Below are 14,045 nucleotides of genomic sequence, written 5' to 3'. Positions count from 1 at the left end.
GAAATATATGTTTGCTGATGATGTTTTAAAGAAAGTCACACTAGTGAACTGGTGGAAGTCACTTAAGCACTTGGATTCAGAGACTGTTGAAGTGATAATCTCACTTTTAACAGCAGTAGCTTCTTCTGCCGGTGTAGAAAGAATATTTTCTTCATTTGGACTAATTCATTCCAAATTGAGAAATTGTTTGGGACCTGAAAAAGCAAGAAAGCTTGTTTTTCTTTCCCAGATTATGAACAAACAGGAAAATGAAGGTTAAGACGACTGAGTTAGCTGCAGAAGCCAATATTTTAAGTTTCTCATGGTGACCTGGCTGACATAGTCTATTTAATTTTTTTTTAATATTTCATTTAACTATTTTAGTTAAAAATTTTTTTAACAAAAATAAACCTAATTTTAAAAAACTCGAATGTTTAACTAAATTCAAATTCAAAATTCACCCTGGAAGGAACTAACTGGAGGTCATGAGTATGAATGAGGAGGAGCTGTAGACAGGAGATGTGGGGCGGGATGGGTAAAACAGTTCAGTCAATTCTAATCAGAATATATAGAGAATTATAAGAATTATAAATTATTATAAGAATTAGTCTTAGAGAGCCAACATATTCCTTTTACAAACTCCATTTAATTTCCTGAGAAAATGCTTGTGATTTCACTAGTGTATAAGCCATAAGCCAGACCTGGCCTTGACACCACAGGAAAATTAAAAGAAACCCAAGTAGCACACAGAAAAAAGGGGCAGGATTTCAAATACAATAAACTATAATTCTTTTAGAATCTGACAAGACTAAAAAAAAAGGGGGGGGGGTCAGGTAAACCATGGAAGGAGTGGATTTTCTTCTACAAAACCCCAAGAGTTAAAATTGAGAGCCATTTTGTCACTCTCTGCCAGATTATACCAACAGTTTATATAACTGACAATACCACGCTGATATCTACAAGTCCAAAAAGACAGCGAGAGAGAGAGAGAGATTGACACCTCCCCACAAAGTTTGTAACACCAGAACATCTTTTGTCCTGATTGACTCTGTGCAGTCTAGTGCTGGTTACTATAATTCATGAGTAATTTTATTGGTCATACTTTCCACATTGTCTGGAGGGAAAATTCAGTGGAGTTGCTGCTTCCTGCACCACCCAGGTGCAAGGGCTTTTTGGGTACGTTAGAATACTCTCTACAACATGTACTAGGAGGCAAGCAGCATGTGACACATAGTTTGCGATCAAGAAGTAGGGTGACCAGATGTCCCGATTTTATAGAGACAGTCCACAGATTTTGGGTCTTTCTCTAATATAGGTGCCTATGATTCCCTATGCCGTCCCGATTTTTCACACTTGCTATCTGGTCACCCTATCAAGAAGTTCTAATCAGCAGACGAGTACATGACAATTGTTGGAGACATTCACATTTATTCCAAAGTAAATTCCATTACTGGAAAATAATGATGTGGAAAAGCACATTAACATTGCTATTAATGAAACTAATTTTATATAATCAAAAACATTTTTGTAATAAATGATTGAATTTACCTTGGAACAACTGGGAAAGTCCCTACCTAATTCATTAATTCAGTGGCACAAAACACTTTATGATCAAACTATAGTAGCACACAGACAAGATGGGGACTTCCTTTTCCTTTAGTAATAACTCATTTTAATTATATTCAGTAATAATTTTAGGACTGTCAAGCGATTTAAAAAATTGTGATTTTGGAGTGGTGAGTGAAATTCTGTGGCCTGCGTTGTGCAGGAGGTCAGACTAGGTGATCATAATGGTCCCTTCTGACCTAAATATCTATGAATCTATGAACAATAATAGAATACAATTTATTTAAATGTTTTGGACGTTTTCTACATTTTCAAACATATTGATTTCAATTACAACACAGAATACAAAGTGTACAGTGCTCACTTTATATTTATTTTTGATTACAAGTATTTGCACTGTAAAAAAACAAAAGAAATTGTGTTTTTCAATTCACCTCATACAAGTACTGTAGTGCAATCTCTTTATCATGAAAGTTGAACTTACAAATGTAGAATTACATACAAAAAAACCTGCATTCAAAAATAAAACAATGTACAATTTTAGAGTCTGCAACTCCACTCAGTCCTACTTCTTGTTCAACCAATCGCTCAGATAAACAAGTTTGTTTACATTTGCAGGAGATAACGCTGCCCGCTTCTTGTTTACAATGTCACCTGAAATTGAGAACAGGCGTTCTCATGGCACTGTTGTAGCTGGCATCGCAAGATATTTACTTGCCAGATGTGCTAAAGATTCATATGTCCCTTCACGCTTCAACCACCATTCCGCAGGACATGCGTCCATGCTGCTGACGGCTTCTGCTCAATAACAATCCAAAGCAGCGCAGACCAACGCACGTTCATTTACATGATCTGAGTCAGATGCCACCAGCAGAAGGTTGATTTTCTTTTTTGGTGGTTTGGGTTTTGTAGTTTCCACATTGGAGTGTTGCTCTTTTAAGACTTCTGAAAGCATGCTCCACACCTCATCACTCTCAGATTTTGGAAGGCACTTCAGATTCTTAAACTTGGGTCAAGTGCTGTAGCTATCTTTAGAAATCTCACATTGATACCTTCTTTGCATTTTGTGAAATCTGCAGTGAAAGTGTTCTTAAAATGAACATGTACTGGGTCATCATCTGAGAATTCTATAACATGAAATATATGGCAGAATGTGGGTAAAACAGAGCAGGTGACATACAATTCTCCCCACAAGGAGTTCAGTCACAAATTTAATTAACGCATTATTTTTTTTAACGAGCGTCATCAGCATGGAAGCATGTCCTCTGGAATGGTGGCTGAAGCATGCAGGGGCATACAAATGTTTAGCATAGATGACACATAAATATCTTGCAATGCTAGCCACAAAAGTGCCAAGCAAATGCCTCTTCTCACTTGGGTGACACTGTAAATAAGAAGAGGGCAGCATTATCTCCTGTAAATGTAAACAAACTTGTTTGTCTTAGCGATTGGCTGAACATGAAGAAGGACTGAGTGGACTTGTTGGCTCTGAAGTTTTACATTGTTTTGTTTTTGAGTGCAGTTATGTAACAAAAAAAAATCTACATTTGTAAGTTTCACTTTCACAACAAAAAGATTGCACTACAGTACTTGTATGAGGTGAACTGAAAAATACTATTTCTTTTGTTTATCATTTTTACAGAGGAAAAATATACAATTTGATTTCAATTACAACACAATATATATGAAAATGTAGAAAAACATCCAAAATATTTAATAATTTTCAATTGGTATTCTATTGTTTAACAGTGAGATTAAAACTATGATTAATCGCAATTACTTTTTTTAATCACAATTACTTTTTGTGAGTTAATTGCATGAGTTAACTAATTAATCGACAGCCCTAAATTTTATACAAATTGGCATTTTACCCACTTTACAATTTAATGAAGTGATTCTAAAGAATTCCATTGACTTCAGCAGCTGTTGAATTGCGCAAACGTCAAGCTTTGTGTAGCAGAGGGAACTCTCCCCATGCAATTTTCATTTTTATCTGGGAAGCAATGATCACAGAAGAGTATGCAGAAAAACATCAGAAGCTCCTAAAAATTTCTAATTTATGTAAAATTATCAAAATAGCTCTGAGCAAGAGAAACTTGGAACTAAAGTAAAATTGTTGTATACTCTCCTAATGCTCAGCAGCTACTCAAGCATTACAGCGGGGCAGCAGTCTCATAAACTTGGAGTCAGAGTCACCTCCTTTGGCTCAGGTGGTGCAAATTGCAGCTCTCAGCACCTGTGAGAGCAATGACATTAACTCCAGGTGAGGGCAAGTGGCAATACCCAAGCTCCCACCAGGGGAAAGCTGCTTTATTTTATGGCACAGTCTAGCTAGGAGATGTGTGTTAGGATATAGATATTCAGGTCTGTCTGTAAAGGCCTATACTTTAAGAATGTAGGTTTATGTTTATCATTTAGCTGGTTATAGAGGTATAAAAGAAAGAATCAAAATAACTGTCTGCTTGTGTAGCGGCCTTCTCTCACTGTAACAGTCTGAGGCCCTGTTCTTAAGCTGATGCCTTTGGCTAAGCAGTGGGAGCAGCCATAAGCTGGGAAACGTATGGTCACATCCTCACATTCCAAACTACTGTAGTCTACGTAAAAGAATAAATGGACACAAATCAGACATCAAGGATTATAACATTCAAAAACCAGTCAGAGAACACTTCAATCTCTTTGGTCACTTGATTACAGACCTAAAAGTTGCAATTCTTCAACAAAAAAACTTCAAAAACAGACTCCAACTAGAGACTGCTGAATTGGAATTAATTTGCAAACTGCATACAATTAACTTAGACTTGAATAGAGACTGGGAGTGGATGGGTCATTACACCAAGTAAAACTATTTCCTCTTGTTTATTCCACCCCCCACTGTTCCTCAGACATTCTTGTCAACTGCTGGAAATTGATTATCACTACACAAGATTCCCCCTCCCCGCTCTCCTGCTGGTAATAGCTCACCTTAAGTGATCACTCTCATTACAGTGTGTATGGTAACACCCATTGTTTCATGTTCTCTGTGTATATAAAATCTCCCCACTGTATTTTCTACTGCATGCATCCGATGAAGTGAGCTGTAGCTCACGAAAGCTTATGCTCAAATAAATTTGTTAGTCTCTAAGGTGCCACAAGTACTCCTTCACTTTGTTATTGTTTATTTGCATGGTCTCTGTCTGGTTCTGTGATTGTTTCTGTCTGCTGTATAATTAATTTTGCTGGGTGTAAACTAATTAAGGTGGTGGGATATAATTGGTTAGCTAATCCTGTTACAATATGTTAGGATTGGTTAGGTATATTTCAGTAAAATGATTGGTTAAGGTATAGCTGAGAATATTACTATATAAATTAGGAGAAAACAGGAAGTAAATTGGGATTTGAAAATAAGGAAAAAGGAACTTTGATTTAAGCTTGCTGGAAGTTCACCCCAATAAACATTGAATTGTTTGCACCTTCGGACTCCGGGTATTGTTGCTATCTGTTCATGTGAGAAGGACCAGGGAAGTGGGAGAGTGAAGGAATAAGCTCTCTAATAAGGTGCTGAATTGCCAGCAAAGCACTTTAGCACATGAGTAGCCATAGTGAAGACAAGGGAGCTGCTTGTGTGCTTAAAGAACAGGCAGGTGCTTAAGTGCTCTGCTGGATCAGGCCCTTAGCTGGCTGTGGCAGCCAGCTGTGGGTCCCTAAGGACATGGGATTACATTTGGCTTGACTGCTGTGCTCCTTTTTCAGGCAGATTTGCTGCTATCAGTGATAGTTTTGCCTTGGCAGAAATCATGGAGGAGTAAAGAAACAAATGTCATTACAGATTCCCTTTAACTAATAATCACTCAGTACTATTTTATTTATATTTCAGTCTAAAATGTACTTTGATGCTGAGCTCATAGAACACATCAAAGGCATATTTAAGCTTCTGTATAGAGGAACTGCTTATTCCTCTATGGTAGCAAGATTTCACACTTCAAAACAGTAAGAAAAGAAACATAAAAGTGGACCCAACCAGCTCTTTCAAAATATTGATGCTATTTATAGAGCTGACAACAGCAATAGGAAAGTATGTCATCAAGGCTATGTAGTCGCACTGCAGAGTTGACTTGAGTTTTCTACTGGCTAGTTATCTCCTTTTGAGTTAGCCTAGCTCAAGGGAAAGCAGCCACACTGATAAGTAACACTTGAGCAACAGCTGTACTTACTAGCTTGAGCATCAGCAGCGCTTGAGCGTTAACCCATAATCCCTGACAGGCCAGCTATTTCAAGTTTAAAGCACCACCACACTCAAGGTAGAGATTTTTATGTGTGGACAGGAGTTAGGTTAGGGATAACACTTGAGTTAAACCATGAGCTAACACAGCAGTGAAGACAAGCCCTAAGACCCACATGGATATTTTACTTCCTGAAATAAGAAAGTTTTACTTAGCGTAGAAATAGCTTTTAGAGCAGGGGTTCTCAAATTAGGGGTTGGGACCCCTCAGGGGGTCACAACGTTCTTACATGGGTGGGCGCGAGCTGTCAGCCTTCACCCCAAACACCGCTTTGCCTCCAGCATTTATAATGGTGTTAAATATGTAAAAAGTGTTTTTAATTTATAAGGAGGGGTCGCACTCAGAGGCTTTTTGTATGAAAGGGGTCACCAGTACAAAAGTTTGAGAGCCACTGTTTTAAAGAAACCAGCAATGAATCCCAATTTGTGTTTGTTTATTATTTGAAATTGCCTGGTGCCTTTTAGTTAGCTTGCCAACATACTTTGTTTAGATACTTTCAAGATCATTTCAAAGATAGTTTAATTACTGGTTATTTTTCCTTAGGCAAAATTCCTCAGTGGTTCAAATTCTGTCCTAATTTGAATTTATGCTTCTGGAACTAACTGACCTCAGTACTAGCATACATGCTTAGGCGACTTCATATTTCCCAGACAGAATGCCCATGCTTCCATTCTGTAGTAGCCTGATAGTAAGTTGTACACAGCTATATAGGAGGGGATTTATGTAAAGAATCCAAGAACATGGTTACTTGTGAGTATTGCCAAACCGTGGTTTTTTTTTCGCCCCACTGGTGCCAGGAAATCTGTTCATATCTTAAAACACAATCCGGCTGTAAACCCAGCCTTCTACCCACAAATCAGTGAGAGAAAAACTGATGTTGACTAACCAGAAGATAGCACAAACACACTGTACACGTTGTGTCAACAAGCGCTACTATTTCCAACAGCTTAAAACAGCAAGAGACCTTGATGCTCAGAGAACACGATGTCTAAATTTTTATAACAGCTGACATTAAAAATGCAGCCAAGAAACTACCTCATATTACTACATGCAGATTCTATTTTGTGCTGTGATTTTTTGCAAGGGACTTGAACAAATACTTAATATTAGCACTTGAACTCTTAGCAACTCTAAATAAAAAAAGCTGTGAGTGTCTGACAGCTTTCATGGAATTGCAGTGATGAAGGGAATATTTTGTTGGATGTATGGCTGCTAGCCATACTGAGCCTACTTCTTAGAGAGAATTGTGTTGCTATCCTCATGGGAAAGAACATGCTTTTAAAAAATGCCAAATGAAAGATACCCTGGAAAACTAGGGGCAGAGCTCTTCTTGACCTGCTGCTCACAAACCGGGAAGAATTAGTAGGGGAAGCAAAAGTGGAGGGGAACCTGGGAGGCAGTGACCATGAGATGGACGAGTTCAGGATCCTGACACAAGGAAGAAAGGAGAGCAGCAGAATACAGACCCTGGACTTCAGAAAAGCAGACTTTGACTCCCTCAGGTTTCAGAGTAACAGCCGTGTAAGTCTGTATTCGCAAAAAGAAAAGGAGTACTTGTGGCACCTTAGAGACTAACCAATTTATTTGAGCGTAAGCTTTCGTGAGCTACAGCTCACGGCATCCAATGAAGTGAGCTGTAGCTCACGAAAGCTTATGCTCAAATAAATTGGTTAGTCTCTAAGGTGCCACAAGTACTCCTTTTCTTTTGACTCCCTCAGGGAACTGATGGGCAGGATCCCCTGGGAGAACAACATGAGGGGAAAAGGAGTCCAGGAGAGCTGGCTGTATTTTAAAGAATCTTTATTGAGGTTACAGGAACAAACCATCCCGATGTGTAGAAAGAATAGTGAATATGGCAGGCGACCAGCTTGGTTTAACAGTGAAATCCTTGCTGATCTTAAACACAAAAAAGCAGCTTACAAGAAGTGGAAGATTGGACAAATGACCAAGGACGAGTATAAAAATAATGCTCAGGCATGCAGGAGTGAAATCAGGAAGGCCCAATCACACTTGGAGTTGCAGCTAGCAAAAGATATTAAGAGTAACAAGAATGGTTTCTTCAGGTATGTTAGCAACAAGAAGAAAGTCAAGGAAAGTGTGGGCCCCTTACTGAATGAGGCAGGCAACCTAGTGATAGAGGATGTGGAAAAAGCTAATGTACTCAATGCTTTTTTTTATCTCTGTCTTCACGAACAAGGTCAGCTCCCAGACTACTGCACTGGGCAGCACAGCATTGGGAGGAGGTGACCAGTCCTCTGTGGAGAAAGAAGTGGTTCAGGACTATTTAGAAAAGCTGGACGAGCACAAGTCCATGGGGCCTGATGTGCTGCATCCGAGAGTGCTAAAGGAGTTGGCGGATGTGATTGCAGAGCCATTGGCCATTATCTTTGAAAACTCATGGCGATCAGGGGAGGTCCCGGATGACTGGAAAAAGGCTAATGTAGTGCCCATCTTTAAAAAAGGGAAGGAGGACGATCTGGGGAACTACAGGCCAGTCAGCTTCACCTCAATCCCTGGAAAAATCATGGAGCAGGTCCTCAAGGAATCAATTCTGAAGCACTTAGAGGAGAGGAAAGTGATCAGGAACAGTCAGCATGGATTCACCAGGGGCAAGTCATGCCTGACTAATCTAATTGCCTTCTATGACAAGATAACTGGCTCTGTGGATGAGGGAAAAGCAGTGTAGAGTGGAGCAAACCATATTTTAAATGTGTTTCCAAATCATGCTAATTCCTGGACCTTCCCAGGGCTATAGTCTGACTCAGGTTCATGTTTAAAATGTGATTCAGTCTCATTCTCGCTGCAAGATAGAACAGACCTGAAGTGGGTTTCTGATTAGGCTAGAGTTTATAGTGCCAGTGGGACCTTACAGATGGATTCAGTTAAGCACATACATATAATAGCTGTATTGGAGAAAAAAATGCAAGTCTGACAAAGCTGAAAATCTTGCAGTTGTGGAAACCAGATACGCTTTGGACCAGATTCTCAGCTGGTATAAATCATCATGGTTCTACTGAGGTCACTGGAGCTATGCCAGATGAGGATCAAGGTCTCATATTTTATTACTTATTTAACACTACTCAGTCAATGTGTCTGGTGCTCTACAGGTGAATAAAATGACATGGCCAGTGCTCCAAGGAGATTACAAACTAATATATACTAAGAACACAAGAAAATAAAAATAGGCCACTAGAAAAAGTGTGGGCCAGGCAAAAGACAGCAAATAATAAAAAGGGAAGTGAGCGCTTGGAGAAAGGGAAGTTTTGCATAAAATTTTTTTTGAAGCACAGTGCCTTGAGTCTTGCTTGCTCCTGGTTGGCAGGGGATCAGGGACTACTGCACAGGCTTTCTAGTGAAACAGTATATGGGCTTTGAAGGGGAGGTCTTGTCCAGCCTTCCTGTGCTGGAATAATGGGAGAACACGTGACAGAAGGTAGTCAGGAGTGACTTGGGAGATAAAGAGAGGGGACCTCAGGTCACAAAAGAGCTCAGAGAATACCCATTTCCCCTCACCTCTTGGAAGATTCCCCAGGTCTCTAAACTGTGTAGTTCTGTCAGTTTTCTCCTACTAAGTTATAGTTGGCATGACCCTAAAGAGAAGCTCTGCAGTCTTGTACTTGTTCCAGTCAGGCTCACATAGAATGAGACAAAAAGTTTAACCCCAGGTTGAAGAATTTCCTCCTTGATTCCTTTGCCCTTAATGAGACAGGAGACATTTAGCTACTGGTGCATTCTAATGCAACTTTAGCAGAAGCCTGTGGGATATTCAGAGGACGATTATGAATTAATTATTAATATTACTACAATAAGGAGAAACCAAATGAATCTTTGTGCAGCACATAATGGAAACATTGTTTATATAGTGCTGACTGCTAATACATCTAGAATTCATTCCTTTTCCTATGCAGTATCACTATGAGTAGTCTGAGATAAGCTGTTCTTTTTCTTACCTGGGAATAAGACTGGAGGTCCCTTCCACTTCCAGTGTACTCAGTACCATCCTCTTCATCTAACTCACACTCTAACTCAAAACACGTAACCCCAGTCTCATGCTTTCCTGCAAACAAACACTCATCATACACTTAAGCAGGGCACATAGGTTTATTGTAACTATCAATCAGTGTTACCGAGATCAAAATGAGGGTTTTGTATCGGGGTGTGTCAGATGAATTTGGTGAATGTACTGTGTTTCTTTATATGTTGGAGGTGCACAGTCTGTCAGATAGATTCCTTACTATCCACATATCACAGAAACCCAGTGGTAAAGATGGTTCCCTTAAACTGTCATCTCCTTGCTTTTAAGGATCTATGTGGGTGAGTTTGGCACTTACACAATCATAACTAGTTTGAATAAAGTTTTTGCTGCTGTGGTATTAGGGCAGCATGGCTAAAGGGCAGCTGCCATTTTTTCTTTCAAATTCCATTTTTAATGGATTTTAAATTGAGCTCTTCTAACAGCGTGAAGGTGAAATTGCCAGCTTGGATGCACACTTCTCCCTAATAAAGTGATTTAGATGTAGAGCAGTAATAAAAAGTCCTGGTGGTTTTAGCAGAGGTTAATAAGGTAATAGGCTTTGTGGGTAAATTGAGGTTTAAGGATGGCCTTAAGAAGAGAAGGTGAAGGCATGGTGGACCAGCTCTGGGAAGGGCATCCAGTCACAGGACTTCATGGAAGAAGGCACAGAGATGAGAAATGAAGGGGATGAGCAGTCACGTAGCTTGAGCAAACCAAAAGGGATAGTAGAAAGAGATGAAAGCAGTGAAGCAGGCAGGAGCTAGGATGTGCAGAAGACACAAGGCCTTCCAGAAAAGAACAGGGCTCTTAAAGTGTAGTGTGGAAGGCAAAGGGAGGCTGCATATTACAGAAGCAGCAGGCAAAATAAAGTTATTTTTGCAGCAGCATTTTGGAGGATTGAAAGGGAGTGTGTGGGGGAGATAAGGCAGACATGGGGGCAGATACTAAGGCAAAAGTCTAGAAGGTCAGGCAGAGGATGTTTGCATTAGTCAGTACCATAGTGTTGCTTTCATTAAATATGAGGGGCAAACTCTGTCTGACAATGATCACTCTACTCTTTGGGAAGCAACACCCAAGGATAACTGAGAAACCAAACCATTACAAATGTGTTTCTCAGGCAATAGCCCTAGGAGCAACTTTTCTATGCTCAGACGCCCTCCCTAGCTCCCTTTCTGCCACTTGGTAAAACAAGAATGCTTCTGTTATTAGACTAGGACTTAAGAGAAGCTTCATTCTTACTAGCAAATCTGAAAGCTATGCTATATAGCAATCATGACCCTAGAGAATTTTGAGGGGGGAGAGACACATATGCAGGAAACTAAAGTGTAAACATACCAAGGTCTAGTAAACCCCTATTTTAAGGTTCAAGCTATTAGAAACTAGACTAAATCTGGAGGAGAAGGGGTTCATTCATCTTAGATCTATCCCGTAGGGGAGCTTTCTTTGCAATGTAGCAAATCCAGGAAAGAAACGTGGACAGAGAATTCCACTGTACCTACTTCCGAGCTCAAATCCTTCCTCTATGATACACAAAACAAAAAGGACCTTTTAAGAGAACCTAAAATATAGTAATGGACTGTGTGTGTTTGGTGATGGAATAAGAAAAGGAGCATTATTCAGACTCTAGGAAGGCCTCTTAAAACTCTGCTGGGGTGAGCAGTCACATTACATGGAATACTGAGATCAGTGCAGACCTGAATGACTCAGGCTGTGATCAGATACAGAAATATTCACCCAAATGCTCAGTCAACATAGCTCTCAGCAGTACTCAGGCATGAGCCTTGTGCGAATGCTACATCATCTTGACAAAACTGCACCATTCTTGCAAGGCTGTCAGGAACTGTTCCCATATAAATAAAGATGTCACCCTTTTGGCAGACAGATTGCAAAGAATTAGAACCCTTTACACATAGGTAGTGGGAGTGTCCACTAAGCTGTCCGAAAGCTCATGCTCAAATAAATTGGTTAGTCTCTAAGGTGCCACAAGTCCTCCTTTTCTTTTCACTAAGCCAACATTACTTTGCTGGCAAATAATCGTTTGTATACATACTTAATCTTACCAAAACTACACAAAAGGAGAACTATGACTGTTTCTCTTAGAGTAACTACAGGGCAAGCTATCGTCAGATTTTTTTCCTCCCTGTTGTTACTGGTGTAGAGTGAGAAGCTAGGTGATAGAAATGGATTGTATAAATATGGCAATACAATCATATCTGATTGCATGAATTGTTTGCCTCAGGGACAATTATGTGGGCTACATAGCCTCATGGTTCAACTTTTGTGAACATTTGGGGGGGGGAGGGGGGAATCCAACCCCTCCCCACAAAAAACCAAACCCCTCTAGTATCCTAAGAAATTGAAAAGCCTCAGTCCTTCCAATGCCCCTGAGGGGCATATCTGCTTCTCAGCAAACTGACCGATATATGCAAGCCCATGCAAGTCTTGTCTTCTGTGCATTTGTGAACCATTCCTTTATAGTCCAGGCTAATGTAACAATGAATACATACATTCTTGTTCTTTCTTATCTTACTCTATTTTCCTTTCTCCTCCATCATCCAAGTAGCAACTATGTATAAGCTACATTGATGGTTTATTTTTGTAACTGTATTTTTCTTTTTGCCCCAGCCAGTGATTGTACTACATAGAACCAGACTAGTGACATAACATTTAAAAAAAAGACATGTCTTGCATAAAAGTTGTTTAAGGGACTCTTGCTCAAAATACTCTGGATTTAATATAATCACATTGCATAAACTTTGAGTGCATAGCACATACTTTCCAATTTTTTCATATGATCTTTATTTTTTCTTCTTTGTCATAGACTTTTAATAAAAAAAATGTTAAAAAATAAGCACTAAAACCTAAGCACTTATCTTGCCTTTTACATTTCCAAAGCATTGTACAAACATTGGCTGATCTACCACACACCAGTCTGATTAAATATTCTTTAATCAATTTCTTGCTTACACAATTTAAAATACATTCTATGTAGTGTTAGGGCCTTTAACTTGCGCGACTTGCAGTCAATGTAACTTTTGCCATTGACTTCAGCAGGAGCAGGATTGGGCCCCTAGTTTGTTGCTGCTTAGAGTCTAGCATTCTATATTTCAGATGGTTCAGGCGTACTGTTCTCACATGGGTTATTATAGGATAAGAACTATTCTGGGGGAGTTCTGTGGCCTGTGTTATACAGGTCAGACTGGATGATCACAATGGTCCCTTCTGGCCTCAGAATCTATGAATAGGAAGCATTATATTCACAGTTCTGGAATCACAGTAGCCCACTGATACCATGCTTGGGAATCAGTGGGAATCACTGCACGCTTAGCTTGGCATTTCCAGATTCTCTTGAGGAATGAGAGTATTCAGTTGTTGCAGTCTGATTGGGCCGATTCCCACAAAGAAATTAGAGTGGAGCAGGAAATTGTTTTCGAGATTTTGAATTTTTTCCCCATCCCAAAGAGAGAAAAATGTTGGAATTTCAATGATTTCTGCAAACCAATAATCTGAAAAAAAAATTCAGATACAGTAAAAGTGCTTTTGAAATGTTTAATTTTGATTTTGACCTTTAAATTTTGTAAATCCTAAATATAAATTAAACCAAAATTTCAAAACAAAAAGTAAAAAAAACCCTCAACAATAAAAATGCCAAAACTATTTGTTTAAAAAGAGTTGAAATGAGATGTTTTGACAATTTTGAAACTTTTATTTTTTTTAAAAAAAGTCCAATTCAGGAGATTCATCAAACCAAGCTTTTTCCATAGACTGTTTAGAAAAATGAGAATTTTACAAGGAAAATATTTCAGCAGAAAACTCCTGACTAGCTCTAACAAAAATGCTTTTAGATTCTACAGTAACCACCCTATACTGTGAGCAGTAGTTCTGGGACTACTGCTATAGAATATTGTAGCATATTTTGTAAGACTTGCATAAGAACAAATTGACCGTTCACTGAGTATGTGGTCATAATTCATTGACAAATCCCTTTGGTTAACTCTGGCAGAAAAGACCCTTTTGCTCCAAAAGGATCTAGAGGAAGCTAGGCCTGATTTTGGGGCTTGGGGTAGTGGAGTGTGCTTTGGGAAGTTTGGACTTTTCCTGTTAATTAATAGCTATTACTCCAACATGCACTATATTAATCTCCCATTGTGCAAACAGCAGCAGTGCTTTCAGTGGATGGGAAGCAAGTTGGGGATTTACAATTTTTCTTACCCCTCCCACAACCC

The 14,045-nt window shown here is 39.3% G+C and overlaps 1 long non-coding RNA gene across 1 annotated transcript; it reads left to right on the top strand.

Annotated features, from left to right (window-relative positions):
• Positions 1 to 3,891: 3,891 nt before the first annotated feature.
• LOC122466518 lies at positions 3,892 to 13,503 on the top strand. Its single transcript, XR_006292113.1, has 3 exons — positions 3,892 to 4,134; positions 9,090 to 9,093; positions 13,492 to 13,503. It is a non-coding gene; the product is annotated as an uncharacterized LOC122466518 (long non-coding RNA).
• The last annotated feature ends 542 nt before the right edge of the window (positions 13,504 to 14,045 follow it).

The sequence above is a fragment of the Chelonia mydas genome, chromosome 7 (genome assembly GCF_015237465.2).
Source record: "Chelonia mydas isolate rCheMyd1 chromosome 7, rCheMyd1.pri.v2, whole genome shotgun sequence".
Classification (NCBI taxonomy): Eukaryota; Metazoa; Chordata; order Testudines; family Cheloniidae; genus Chelonia; species Chelonia mydas.
The sequence above is the reverse complement of the archived record's forward strand: the minus strand, read 5'-3'. Positions and strand labels throughout refer to the sequence as shown.